The sequence below is a fragment of the Tursiops truncatus genome, unplaced genomic scaffold, assembly GCF_011762595.2.
Source record: "Tursiops truncatus isolate mTurTru1 unplaced genomic scaffold, mTurTru1.mat.Y mat_scaffold_89_arrow_ctg1, whole genome shotgun sequence".
NCBI classification, from domain to species: Eukaryota; Metazoa; Chordata; class Mammalia; order Artiodactyla; family Delphinidae; genus Tursiops; species Tursiops truncatus.
Genome location: NW_022983451.1, coordinates 1 through 14,923, shown reverse-complemented (window position 1 = coordinate 14,923; position 14,923 = coordinate 1). Strand labels below are relative to the sequence as shown.

Here is a 14,923-nt window from a genome sequence, read left to right as displayed (position 1 = left end):
CTTCCTGGTGGGAAATGAGAGTTAAATTTGCCCGTCCAGACACCTCCAGCTAGTCTCTCATTGGTTCTCGCTATTCCTGTTCATCTTCCGCAGAAATTGCAAACTGGGCCAAACAGGAGGTTAAAGGGACTGACTCTCCAAGTGGGGAGAGTGTTAGTAAAGCGTCTGGAATGTTGCACCCGAGTACCAGGGTACGAAAACTGAGACATATTTGAACACGTCTCCCGATTCACATGGTTGATCATACTCTAGGGTTCCACATGCATGTTTTAGCTGAAGGAAGAATACCTTAAACCTGGGTAGTTGAAACCCGTGGAATGGGTACCATGCAATATGACTTCAAAGGGTCTTCATTTGCTCACCGAACCTCTCCAATCCTATCACTGCTGCGTTTATGCCCCTGTACACATGCTTGATTCTCTTTCGGAGACATAGCAATCCATAGGTTTTAAGATACTTACTAGTCAGGTACATTCTTAGGCGTTTAATATGGGGTGTTGAGTCCATTTCGTTGAGCAAGGAGTAGCTCTTGTCTATTCCATATTTGGCTTAAGGAACTTTATCTGTGCTCATTTCAATCTCTGGTTTTATGCAGCACCCCAACTCACCTTTCCCCTTAAGCAAGCATAAGTTGGTTTTCTAAATTTGAGACCCTGTTCTGTTTTGGAATTCAGTTCCTGTGTAGCCAAGTTTACATTCCGTGTATTACTGATATCTTATGATGTTTCTTTTCTGTGTGACTTATTTCAGTTAGAATCATCGTACCTGAATCCACTCATTATGCTGCTACGGGCCTGATGACATAGATTTCATTGCTGAGTGATACTGCATTGTACGTAAGTACCACAAGTTCTTTATCCATTTTTCACTTTCTGTGATATTGAACTTGTACTGTAAACGAGGTTCTTGTAAACAGAGGCGTCCCAAACTTTGGGGTGGCTGTGTCTTTTTGATTTTAATTTCCCTAAGCTATAGGACCATAAGTGGAAGTGCCCTAGGCTCTGTTGCTTTGTTTTTTTAGATGTTTCAGGAAACACCATACACTTCTCCCGAGTGTCTGTTGGCAATTTACATCCCGCCCATCAGCATAACAAGGCTCCCAGTTCTCCATGGCCTGTCCTGCCTTTCTGGATTTTACACTTTTTTTCAGATGGCCCTTTTGACCGGGGGGAAGTGAGACTTCATTGTAGTGCAGATTTCCTTTGCAAGCTTGCTTGGTTGGCCAAAAAGGGCGTATGCGTTTTTTCCTGAATATATTCAGGAAAAAACGCATACGCCCTTTTTGGCCAAGTGCATCATTGTGGACGTTCTGCCTCTTTTCCTATGCTTTCAATGCAATTCCAGTCTACCTCCTGAAATCGGTTTCCTGCAATTCTGCCCCGCTTTCAAGTCCTCTTGGCAGCCTTACTTCAGTATATTTTGGACGATAGCTGTCATTTATAACTCTGCAGGTTTGTGAATTACAGTGCCCCTGAGCTCCTTTCTTCAACTCGCTTTCTTGTGAGCTGGCCGCAACACCGCAGGATGGCTTCAGGCCCTAATCTGGTTCCGGCACGGCACGCTGAGCCTTTGGTTATTTCCTCTTCCTGGTGGGAAATGAGAGTTAAATTTGCCCGTCCAGACACCTCCAGCTAGTCTCTCATTGGTTCTCGCTATTCCTGTTCATCTTCCGCAGAAATTGCAAACTGGGCCAAACAGGAGGTTAAAGGCTCTGACTCTCCAAGTGGGGAGAGTGTTAGTAAAGCGTCTGGAATGTTGCACCCGAGTACCAGGGGAGGAAAACTGAGACATATTTGAACACGTCTCCCGATCACATGGTTGATCATACTCTGGGTTCCACATGCATGTTTTAGCTGAAGGAAGAATACCTTAAACCTGGGTAGTTGAAACCCGTGGAATGGGTACCATGCAATATGACTTCAAAGGGTCTTCATTTGCTCACCGAACCTCTCCAATCCTATCACTGCTGCGTTTATGCCCCTGTACACATGCTTGATTCTCTTTCGGAGACATAGCAATCCATAGTATTAAGATACTTACTAGTCAGGTACATTCTTAGGCGTTTAATATGCGGTGTTGAGTCCATTTCGTTGAGCAAGGAGTAGCTCTTGTCTATTCCATATTTGGCTTAAGGAACTTTATCTGTGCTCATTTCAATCTCTGGTTTTATGCAGCACCCCAACTCACCTTTCCCCTAAGCAAGCATAAGTTGGTTTTCTAAATTTGAGACCCTGTTCTGTTCTGTAATTCAGTTCCTGTGTAGCCAAGTTTACATTCCGTGTATTACTGATATCTTATGATGTTTCTTTTTCTGTGTGACTTATTTCAGTTAGAATCATCATACCTGAATCCACTCATTGTGCTGCTAAGGGCCTGATGACATAGATTTCATTGCTGAGTGATATTGCTTTTTAAGTAAATACCACAACTTCTTTATCCGTTTTTCACTTTCTGCGATGTTGAATTTGTACTGTAAACGAGGTTCTTGTAAACAGAGGCGTCCCAAACTTTGGGGTGGCTGTGTCTTTTTGATTTTAATTTCCCTAAGCTATAGGACCATAAGTGGAAGTGCCCTAGGCTCTGTTGCTTTGTTTTTTAGATGTTTCAGGAAACACCATACACTTCTCCCGAGTGTCTGTTGGCAATTTACATCCCGCCCATCAGCATAACAAGGCTCCCAGTTCTCCATGGCCTGTCCTGCCTTTCTGGATTTTACACTTTTTTCAGATGGCCCTTTTGACCGGGGGAAGTGAGACTTCATTGTAGTGCAGATTTCCTTTGCAAGCTTGCTTGGTTGGCCAAAAAGGGCGTATGCGTTTTTTCCTGAATATATTCAGGAAAAAACGCATACGCCCTTTTTGGCCAAGTGCATCATTGTGGACGTTCTGCCTCTTTTCCTATGCTTTCAATGCAATTCCAGTCTACCTCCTGAAATCGGTTTCCTGCAATTCTGCCCCGCTTTCAAGTCCTCTTGGCAGCCTTACTTCAGTCTATTTTTGGACGATAGCTGTCATTTATAACTCTGCAGGTTTGTGAATTACAGTGCCCCTGAGCTCCTTTCTTCAACTCGCTTTCTTGTGAGCTGGCCGCAACACCGCAGGATGGCTTCAGGCCCTAATCTGGTTCCGGCACGGCACGCTGAGCCTTTGGTTATTTCCTCTTCCTGGTGGGAAATGAGAGTTAAATTTGCCCGTCCAGACACCTCCAGCTAGTCTCTCATTGGTTCTCGCTATTCCTGTTCATCTTCCGCAGAAATTGCAAACTGGGCCAAACAGGAGGTTAAAAGCGCTGACTCTCCAAGTGGGGAGAGTGTTAGTAAAGCGTCTGGAATGTTGCACCCGAGTACCAGGGGAGGAAAACTGAGACATATTTGAACACGTCTCCCGATCACATGGTTGATCATACTCTGGGTTCCACATGCATGTTTTAGCTGAAGGAAGAATACCTTAAACCTGGGTAGTTGAAACCCGTGGAATGGGTACCATGCAATATGACTTCAAAGGGTCTTCATTTGCTCACCGAACCTCTCCAATCCTATCACTGCTGCGTTTATGCCCCTGTACACATGCTTGATTCTCTTTCGGAGACATAGCAATCCATAGGTTTTAAGATACTTACTAGTCAGGTACATTCTTAGGCGTTTAATATGCGGTGTTGAGTCCATTTCGTTGAGCAAGGAGTAGCTCTTGTCTATTCCATATTTGGCTTAAGGAACTTTATCTGTGCTCATTTCAATCTCTGGTTTTATGCAGCACCCCAACTCACCTTTCCCTTAAGCAAGCATAAGTTGGTTTTCTAAATTTGAGACCCTGTTCTGTTCTGTAATTCAGTTCCTGTGTAGCCAAGTTTACATTCCGTGTATTACTGATATCTTATGATGTTTCTTTTTCTGTGTGACTTATTTCAGTTAGAATCATCATACCTGAATCCACTCATTGTGCTGCTAGGGCCTGATGACATAGATTTCATTGCTGAGTGATATTGCTTTGTAAGTAAATACCACAACTTCTTTATCCATTTTTCACTTTCTGCGATGTTGAACTTGTACTGTAAACGAGGTTCTTGTAAACAGAGCCGTTCCAAACTTTGGGGTGGCTGTGTCTTTTTGATTTTAATTTCCCTAAGCTATAGGACCATAAGTGGAAGTGCCCTAGGCTCTGTTGCTTTGTTTTTTAGATGTTTCAGGAAACACCATACACTTCTCCCGAGTGTCTGTTGGCAATTTACATCCCGCCCATCAGCATAACAAGGCTCCCAGTTCTCCATGGCCTGTCCTGCCTTTCTGGATTTTACACTTTTTTCAGATGGCCCTTTTGACCGGGGGGAAGTGAGACTTCATTGTAGTGCAGATTTCCTTTGCAAGCTTGCTTGGTTGGCCAAAAAGGGCGTATGCGTTTTTTCCTGAATATATTCAGGAAAAAACGCATACGCCCTTTTTGGCCAAGTGCATCATTGTGGACGTTCTGCCTCTTTTCCTATGCTTTCAATGCAATTCCAGTCTACCTCCTGAAATCGGTTTCCTGCAATTCTGCCCCGCTTTCAAGTCCTCTTGGCAGCCTTACTTCAGTCTATTTTTGGACGATAGCTGTCATTTATAACTCTGCAGGTTTGTGAATTACAGTGCCCCTGAGCTCCTTTCTTCAACTCGCTTTCTTTGAGCTGGCCGCAACACCGCAGGATGGCTTCAGGCCCTAATCTGGTTCCGGCACGGCACGCTGAGCCTTTGGTTATTTCCTCTTCCTGGTGGGAAATGAGAGTTAAATTTGCCCGTCCAGACACCTCCAGCTAGTCTCTCATTGGTTCTCGCTATTCCTGTTCATCTTCCGCAGAAATTGCAAACTGGGCCAAACAGGAGGTTAAAGGCGCTGACTCTCCAAGTGGGGAGAGTGTTAGTAAAGCGTCTGGAATGTTGCACCCGAGTACCAGGGGAGGAAAACTGAGACATATTTGAACACGTCTCCCGTTCACACGGTTGATCATACTCTGGGTTCCACATGCATGTTTTAGCTGAAGGAAGAATACCTTAAACCTGGGAGTTGAACCCGTGGAATGGGTACCATGCAATATGACTTCAAAGGGTCTTCATTTGCTCACCGAACCTCTCCAATCCTATCACTGCTGCGTTTATGCCCCTGTACACATGCTTGATTCTCTTTCGGAGACATAGCAATCCATAGGTTTTAAGATACTTACTAGTCAGGTACATTCTTAGGCGTTTAATATGCGGTGTTGAGTCCATTTCGTTGAGCAAGGAGTAGCTCTTGTCTATTCCATATTTGGCTTAAGGAACTTTATCTGTGCTCATTTCAATCTCTGGTTTTATGCAGCACCCCAACTCACCTTTCCCCTTAAGCAAGCATAAGTTGGTTTTCTAAATTTGAGACCCTGTTCTGTTCTGTAATTCAGTTCCTGTGTAGCCAAGTTTACATTCCGTGTATTACTGATATCTTATGATGTTTCTTTTTCTGTGTGACTTATTTCAGTTAGAATCATCATACCTGAATCCACTCATTGTGCTGCTAGGGCCTGATGACATAGATTTCATTGCTGAGTGATATTGCTTTGTAAGTAAATACCACAACTTCTTTATCCATTTTTCACTTTCTGCGATGTTGAACTTGTACTGTAAACGAGGTTCTTGTAAACAGAGGCGTTCCAAACTTTGGGGTGGCTGTGTCTTTTTGATTTTAATTTCCCTAAGCTATAGGACCATAAGTGGAAGTGCCCTAGGCTCTGTTGCTTTGTTTTTTAGATGTTTCAGGAAACACCATACACTTCTCCCGAGTGTCTGTTGGCAATTTACATCCCGCCCATCAGCATAACAAGGCTCCCAGTTCTCCATGGCCTGTCCTGCCTTCTGGATTTTACACTTTTTTCAGATGGCCCTTTTGACCGGGGGGAAGTGAGACTTCATTGTAGTGCAGATTTCCTTTGCAAGCTTGCTTGGTTGGCCAAAAAGGGCGTATGCGTTTTTTCCTGAATATATTCAGGAAAAAACGCATACGCCCTTTTTGGCCAAGTGCATCATTGTGGACGTTCTGCCTCTTTTCCTATGCTTTCAATGCAATTCCAGTCTACCTCCTGAAATCGGTTTCCTGCAATTCTGCCCCGCTTTCAAGTCCTCTTGGCAGCCTTACTTCAGTCTATTTTGGACGATAGCTGTCATTTATAACTCTGCAGGTTTGTGAATTACAGTGCCCCTGAGCTCCTTTCTTCAACTCGCTTTCTTGTGACCTGGCCGCAACACCGCAGGATGGCTTCAGGCCCTAATCTGGTTCCGGCACGGCACGCTGAGCCTTTGGTTATTTCCTCTTCCTGGTGGGAAATGAGAGTTAAATTTGCCCGTCCAGACACCTCCAGCTAGTCTCTCATTGGTTCTCGCTATTCCTGTTCATCTTCCGCAGAAATTGCAAACTGGGCCAAACAGGAGGTTAAAGGGCTGACTCTCCAAGTGGGGAGAGTGTTAGTAAAGCGTCTGGAATGTTGCACCCGAGTACCAGGGAGGAAAACTGAGACATATTTGAACACGTCTCCCGATCACATGGTTGATCATACTCTGGGTTCCACATGCATGTTTTAGCTGAAGGAAGAATACCTTAAACCTGGAGAGTTGAGACCCGTGGAATGGGTACCATGCAATATGACTTCAAAGGGTCTTCATTTGCTCACCGAACCTCTCCAATCCTATCACTGCTGCGTTTATGCCCCTGTACACATGCTTGATTCTCTTTCGGAGACATAGCAATCCATAGGTTTTAAGATACTTACTAGTCAGGTACATTCTTAGGCATTTAATATGCGGTGTTGAGTCCATTTCGTTGAGCAAGGAGTAGCTCTTGTCTATTCCATATTTGGCTTAAGGAACTTTATCTGTGCTCATTTCAATCTCTGGTTTTATGCAGCACCCCAACTCACCTTTCCCCTTAAGCAAGCATAAGTTGGTTTTCTAAATTTGAGACCCTGTTCTGTTCTGTAATTCAGTTCCTGTGTAGCCAAGTTTACATTCCGTGTATTACTGATATCTTATGATGTTTCTTTTTCTGTGTGACTTATTTCAGTTAGAATCATCATACCTGAATCCACTCATTGTGCTGCTAAGGGCCTGATGACACAGATTTCATTGCTGAGTGATATTGCTTTGTAAGTAAATACCACAACTTCTTTATCCATTTTTCACTTTCTGCGATGTTGAACTTGTACTGTAAACGAGGTTCTTGTAAACAGAGGCGTCCAAACTTTGGGGTGGCTGTGTCTTTTTGATTTTAATTTCCCTAAGCTATAGGACCATAAGTGGAAGTGCCCTAGGCTCTGTTGCTTTGTTTTTTAGATGTTTCAGGAAACACCATACACTTCTCCCGAGTGGTTGTTGGCAATTTACATCCCGCCCATCAGCATAACAAGGCTCCCAGTTCTCCATGGCCTGTCCTGCCTTTCTGGATTTTACACTTTTTTCAGATGGCCCTTTTGACCGGGGGGAAGTGAGACTTCATTGTAGTGCAGATTTCCTTTGCAAGCTTGCTTGGTTGGCCAAAAAGGGCGTATGCGTTTTTTCCTGAATATATTCAGGAAAAAACGCATACGCCCTTTTTGGCCAAGTGCATCATTGTGGACGTTCTGCCTCTTTTCCTATGCTTTCAATGCAATTCCAGTCTACCTCCTGAAATCGGTTTCCTGCAATTCTGCCCCGCTTTCAAGTCCTCTTGGCAGCCTTACTTCAGTCTATTTTTGGACGATAGCTGTCATTTATAACTCTGCAGGTTTGTGAATTACAGTGCCCCTGAGCTCCTTTCTTCAACTCGCTTTCTTGTGAGCTGGCCGCAACACCGCAGGATGGCTTCAGGCCCTAATCTGGTTCCGGCACGGCACGCTGAGCCTTTGGTTAATTCCTCTTCCTGGTGGGAAATGAGAGTTAAATTTGCCCGTCCAGACACCTCCAGCTAGTCTCTCATTGGTTCTCGCTATTCCTGTTCATCTTCCGCAGAAATTGCAAACTGGGCCAAACAGGAGGTTAAAGGACTGACTCTCCAAGTGGGGAGAGTGTTAGTAAAGCGTTGGAATGTTGCACCCGAGAGGGAGGAAAACTGAGACATATTTGAACACGTCTCCCGTTCACATGGTTGATCATACTCTGGGTTCCACATGCATGTTTTAGCTGAAGGAAGAATACCTTAAACCTGGAGAGTTGAAACCCGTGGAATGGGTACCATGCAATATGACTTCAAAGGGTCTTCATTTGCTCACCGAACCTCTCCAATCCTATCACTGCTGCGTTTATGCCCCTGTACACATGCTTGATTCTCTTTTGGAGACATAGCAATCCATAGGTTTTAAGATACTTACTAGTCAGGTACATTCTTAGGCGTTTAATATGCGGTGTTGAGTCCATTTCGTTGAGCAAGGAGTAGCTCTTGTCTATTCCATATTTGGCTTAAGGAACTTTATCTGTGCTCATTTCAATCTCTGGTTTTATGCAGCACCCCAACTCACCTTTCCCCTTAAGCAAGCATAAGTTGGTTTTCTAAATTTGAGACCCTGTTCTGTTTGGAATTCAGTTCCTGTGTAGCCAAGTTTACATTCCGTGTATTACTGATATCTTATGATGTTTCTTTTTCTGTGTGACTTATTTCAGTTAGAATCATCATACCTGAATCCACTCATTGTGCTGCTACGGGCCTGATGACATAGATTTCATTGCTGAGTGATATTGCTTTGTAAGTAAATACCACAACTTCTTTATCCATTTTTCACTTTCTGCGATGTTGAACTTGTACTGTAAACGAGGTTCTTGTAAACAGAGCCGTTCCAAACTTTGGGGTGGCTGTGTCTTTTTGATTTTAATTTCCCTAAGCTATAGGACCATAAGTGGAAGTGCCCTAGGCTCTGTTGCTTTGTTTTTTAGATGTTTCAGGAAACACCATACACTTCTCCCGAGTGGTGTTGGCAATTTACATCCCGCCCATCAGCATAACAAGGCTCCCAGTTCTCCATGGCCTGTCCTGCCTTTCTGGATTTTACACTTTTTTCAGATGGCCCTTTTGACCGGGGGAAGTGAGACTTCATTGTAGTGCAGATTTCCTTTGCAAGCTTGCTTGGTTGGCCAAAAAGGGCGTATGCGTTTTTTCCTGAATATATTCAGGAAAAAACGCATACGCCCTTTTTGGCCAAGTGCATCATTGTGGACGTTCTGCCTCTTTTCCTATGCTTTCAATGCAATTCCAGTCTACCTCCTGAAATCGGTTTCCTGCAATTCTGCCCCGCTTTCAAGTCCTCTTGGCAGCCTTACTTCAGTCTATTTTTGGACGATAGCTGTCATTTATAACTCTGCAGGTTTGTGAATTACAGTGCCCCTGAGCTCCTTTCTTCAACTCGCTTTCTTGTGAGCTGGCCGCAACACCGCAGGATGGCTTCAGGCCCTAATCTGGTTCCGGCACGGCACGCTGAGCCTTTGGTTAATTCCTCTTCCTGGTGGGAAATGAGAGTTAAATTTGCCCGTCCAGACACCTCCAGCTAGTCTCTCATTGGTTCTCGCTATTCCTGTTCATCTTCCGCAGAAATTGCAAACTGGGCCAAACAGGAGGTTAAAGGGACTGACTCTCCAAGTGGGGAGAGTGTTAGTAAAGCGTCTGGAATGTTGCACCGAGTACCAGGGGAGGAAAACTGAGACATATTTGAACACGTCTCCCGATCACATGGTTGATCATACTCTGGGTTCCACATGCATGTTTTAGCTGAAGGAAGAATACCTTAAACCTGGAGAGTTGAAACCCGTGGAATGGGTACCATGCAATATGACTTCAAAGGGTCTTCATTTGCTCACCGAACCTCTCCAATCCTATCACTGCTGCGTTTATGCCCCTGTACACATGCTTGATTCTCTTTCGGAGACATAGCAATCCATAGGTTTTAAGATACTTACTAGTCAGGTACATTCTTAGGCGTTTAATATGGGGTGTTGAGTCCATTTCGTTGAGCAAGGAGTAGCTCTTGTCTATTCCATATTTGGCTTAAGGAACTTTATCTGTGCTCATTTCAATCTCTGGTTTTATGCAGCACCCCAACTCACCTTTACCCTTAAGCAAGCATAAGTTGGTTTTCTAAATTTGAGACCCTGTTCTGTTCTGTAATTCAGTTCCTGTGTAGCCAAGTTTACATTCCGTGTATTACTGATATCTTATGATGTTTCTTTTCTGTGTGACTTATTTCAGTTAGAATCATCATACCTGAATCCACTCATTGTGCTGCTAAGGGCCTGATGACATAGATTTCATTGCTGAGTGATATTGCTTTGTAAGTAAATACCACAACTTCTTTATCCATTTTTCACTTTCTGCGATGTTGAACTTGTACTGTAAACGAGGTTCTTGTAAACAGAGGCGTTCCAAACTTTGGGGTGGCTGTGTCTTTTTGATTTTAATTTCCCTAAGCTATAGGACCATAAGTGGAAGTGCCCTAGGCTCTGTTGCTTTGTTTTTTAGATGTTTCAGGAAACACCATACACTTCTCCCGAGTGTCTGTTGGCAATTTACATCCCGCCCATCAGCATAACAAGGCTCCCAGTTCTCCATGGCCTGTCCTGCCTTTCTGGATTTTACACTTTTTTCAGATGGCCCTTTTGACCGGGGGGAAGTGAGACTTCATTGTAGTGCAGATTTCCTTTGCAAGCTTGCTTGGTTGGCCAAAAAGGGCGTATGCGTTTTTTCCTGAATATATTCAGGAAAAAACGCATACGCCCTTTTTGGCCAAGTGCATCATTGTGGACGTTCTGCCTCTTTTCCTATGCTTTCAATGCAATTCCAGTCTACCTCCTGAAATCGGTTTCCTGCAATTCTGCCCCGCTTTCAAGTCCTCTTGGCAGCCTTACTTCAGTCTATTTTTGGACGATAGCTGTCATTTATAACTCTGCAGGTTTGTGAATTACAGTGCCCCTGAGCTCCTTTCTTCAACTCGCTTTCTTGTGACCTGGCCGCAACACCGCAGGATGGCTTCAGGCCCTAATCTGGTTCCGGCACGGCACGCTGAGCCTTTGGTTAATTCCTCTTCCTGGTGGAAATGAGAGTTAAATTTGCCCGTCCAGACACCTCCAGCTAGTCTCTCATTGGTTCTCGCTATTCCTGTTCATCTTCCGCAGAAATTGCAAACTGGGCCAAACAGGAGGTTAAAGGCGCTGACTCTCCAAGTGGGGAGAGTGTTAGTAAAGCGTCTGGAATGTTGCACCCGAGTACCAGGGTACAAAAACTGAGACATATTTGAACACGTCTCCCGATCACATGGTTGATCATACTCTAGGTTCCACATGCATGTTTTAGCTGAAGGAAGAATACCTTAAACCTGGAGAGTTGAAACCCGTGGAATGGGTACCATGCAATATGACTTCAAAGGGTCTTCATTTGCTCACCGAACCTCTCCAATCCTATCACTGCTGCGTTTATGCCCCTGTACACATGCTTGATTCTCTTTCGGAGACATAGCAATCCATAGGTTTTAAGATACTTACTAGTCAGGTACATTCTTAGGCGTTTAATATGCGGTGTTGAGTCCATTTCGTTGAGCAAGGAGTAGCTCTTGTCTATTCCATATTTGGCTTAAGGAACTTTATCTGTGCTCATTTCAATCTCTGGTTTTATGCAGCACCCAACTCACCTTTCCCTTAAGCAAGCATAAGTTGGTTTTCTAAATTTGAGACCCTGTTCTGTTCTGTAATTCAGTTCCTGTGTAGCCAAGTTTACATTCCGTGTATTACTGATATCTTATGATGTTTCTTTTTCTGTGTGACTTATTTCAGTTAGAATCATCATACCTGAATCCACTCATTGTGCTGCTAAGGGCCTGATGACACAGATTTCATTGCTGAGTGATATTGCTTTGTAAGTAAATACCACAACTTCTTTATCCATTTTTCACTTTCTGCGATGTTGAACTTGTACTGTAAACGAGGTTCTTGTAAACAGAGCCGTCCCAAACTTTGGGGTGGCTGTGTCTTTTTGATTTTAATTTCCCTAAGCTATAGGACCATAAGTGGAAGTGCCCTAGGCTCTGTTGCTTTGTTTTTTAGATGTTTCAGGAAACACCATACACTTCTCCCGAGTGTCTGTTGGCAATTTACATCCCGCCCATCAGCATAACAAGGCTCCCAGTTCTCCATGGCCTGTCCTGCCTTTCTGGATTTTACACTTTTTTCAGATGGCCCTTTTGACCGGGGGGAAGTGAGACTTCATTGTAGTGCAGATTTCCTTTGCAAGCTTGCTTGGTTGGCCAAAAAGGGCGTATGCGTTTTTTCCTGAATATATTCAGGAAAAAACGCATACGCCCTTTTTGGCCAAGTGCATCATTGTGGACGTTCTGCCTCTTTTCCTATGCTTTCAATGCAATTCCAGTCTACCTCCTGAAATCGGTTTCCTGCAATTCTGCCCCGCTTTCAAGTCCTCTTGGCAGCCTTACTTCAGTCTATTTTTGGACGATAGCTGTCATTTATAACTCTGCAGGTTTGTGAATTACAGTGCCCCTGAGCTCCTTTCTTCAACTCGCTTTCTTGTGACCTGGCCGCAACACCGCAGGATGGCTTCAGGCCCTAATCTGGTTCCGGCAAGGCACGCTGAGCCTTTGGTTATTCCTCTTCCTGGTGGGAAATGAGAGTTAAATTTGCCCGTCCAGACACCTCCAGCTAGTCTCTCATTGGTTCTCGCTATTCCTGTTCATCTTCCGCAGAAATTGCAAACTGGGCCAAACAGGAGGTTAAAGGACTGACTCTCCAAGTGGGAGAGTGTTAGTAAAGCGTCTGGAATGTTGCACCCGAGTACCAGGGGAGGAAAACTGAGACATATTTGAACACGTCTCCCGATCACATGGTTGATCATACTCTGGGTTCCACATGCATGTTTTAGCTGAAGGAAGAATACCTTAAACCTGGGAGTTGAAACCCGTGGAATGGGTACCATGCAATATGACTTCAAAGGGTCTTCATTTGCTCACCGAACCTCTCCAATCCTATCACTGCTGCGTTTATGCCCCTGTACACATGCTTGATTCTCTTTCGGAGACATAGCAATCCATAGGTTTTAAGATACTTACTAGTCAGGTACATTCTTAGGCGTTTAATATGCGGTGTTGAGTCCATTTCGTTGAGCAAGGAGTAGCTCTTGTCTATTCCATATTTGGCTTAAGGAACTTTATCTGTGCTCATTTCAATCTCTGGTTTTATGCAGCACCCCAACTCACCTTTTCCCTTAAGCAAGCATAAGTTGGTTTTCTAAATTTGAGACCCTGTTCTGTTCTGTAATTCAGTTCCTGTGTAGCCAAGTTTACATTCCGTGTATTACTGATATCTTATGATGTTTCTTTTTCTGTGTGACTTATTTCAGTTAGAATCATCATACCTGAAATCCACTCATTGTGCTGCTAAGGCCTGATGACACAGATTTCATTGCTGAGTGATATTGCATTGTAAGTAAATACCACAACTCTTTATCCATTTTTCACTTTCTGCGATGTTGAACTTGTACTGTAAACGAGGTTCTTGTAAACAGAGCCGTTCCAAACTTTGGGGTGGCTGTGTCTTTTTGATTTTAATTTCCCTAAGCTATAGGACCATAAGTGGAAGTGCCCTAGGCTCTGTTGCTTTGTTTTTTAGATGTTTCAGGAAACACCATACACTTCTCCCGAGTGTTGTTGGCAATTTACATCCCGCCCATCAGCATAACAAGGCTCCCAGTTCTCCATGGCCTGTCCTGCCTTTCTGGATTTTACACTTTTTTCAGATGGCCCTTTTGACCGGGGGAAGTGAGACTTCATTGTAGTGCAGATTTCCTTTGCAAGCTTGCTTGGTTGGCCAAAAAGGGCGTATGCGTTTTTTCCTGAATATATTCAGGAAAAAACGCATACGCCCTTTTTGGCCAAGTGCATCATTGTGGACGTTCTGCCTCTTTTCCTATGCTTTCAATGCAATTCCAGTCTACCTCCTGAAATCGGTTTCCTGCAATTCTGCCCGCTTTCAAGTCCTCTAGGCAGCCTTACTTCAGTCTATTTTGGACGATAGCTGTCATTTATAACTCTGCAGGTTTGTGAATTACAGTGCCCCTGAGCTCCTTTCTTCAACTCGCTTTCTTGTGACCTGGCCGCAACACCGCAGGATGGCTTCAGGCCCTAATCTGGTTCCGGCACGGCACGCTGAGCCTTTGGTTATTTCCTCTTCCTGGTGGGAAATGAGAGTTAAATTTGCCCGTCCAGACACCTCCAGCTAGTCTCTCATTGGTTCTCGCTATCCTGTTCATCTTCCGCAGAAATTGCAAACTGGCCAAACAGGAGGTTAAAGGGACTGACTCTCCAAGTGGGGAGAGTGTTAGTAAAGCGTCTGGAATGTTGCACCCGAGTACCAGGGGAGGAAAACTGAGACATATTTGAACACGTCTCCCGATCACATGGTTGATCATACTCTAGGTCCACATGCATGTTTTAGCTGAAGGAAGAATACCTTAAACCTGGGTAGTTGAAACCCGTGGAATGGGTACCATGCAATATGACTTCAAAGGGTCTTCATTTGCTCACCGAACCTCTCAAATCCTATCACTGCTGCGTTTATGCCCCTGTACACATGCTTGATTGTCTTTTGGAGACATAGCAATCCATAGGTTTTAAGATATTACTAGTCAGGTACATTCTTAGGTGTTTAATATGCGGTGTTGAGTCCATTTCGTTGAGCAAGGAGTAGCTCTTGTCTATTCCATATTTGGCTTAAGGAACTTTATCTGTGCTCATTTCAATCTCTGGTTTTATGCAGCACCCCAACTCACCTTTCCCCTTAAGCAAGCATAAGTTGGTTTTCTAAATTTGAGACCCTGTTCTGTTCTGTAATTCAGTTCCTGTGTAGCCAAGTTTACATTCCGTGTATTACTGATATCTTATGATGTTTCTTTTTCTGTGTGACTTA

The 14,923-nt window shown here is 44.0% G+C and overlaps 1 long non-coding RNA gene across 2 annotated transcripts; it reads left to right on the top strand.

The window, feature by feature from the left end:
• The first annotated feature begins 747 nt into the window (after positions 1-747).
• Positions 748-13,376, top strand: LOC141277794 (uncharacterized). Of its 2 annotated transcripts, XR_012329642.1 has the most exons (7): positions 748-836; positions 2,330-2,415; positions 7,063-7,140; positions 8,630-8,711; positions 10,206-10,287; positions 11,783-11,864; positions 13,359-13,376. It is a non-coding gene; the product is annotated as an uncharacterized lncRNA (long non-coding RNA). The 2 variants fall into 2 exon arrangements; XR_012329643.1 differs by lacking the exon at positions 7,063-7,140 and having other exon boundaries at positions 8,634-8,711.
• The last annotated feature ends 1,547 nt before the right edge of the window (positions 13,377-14,923 follow it).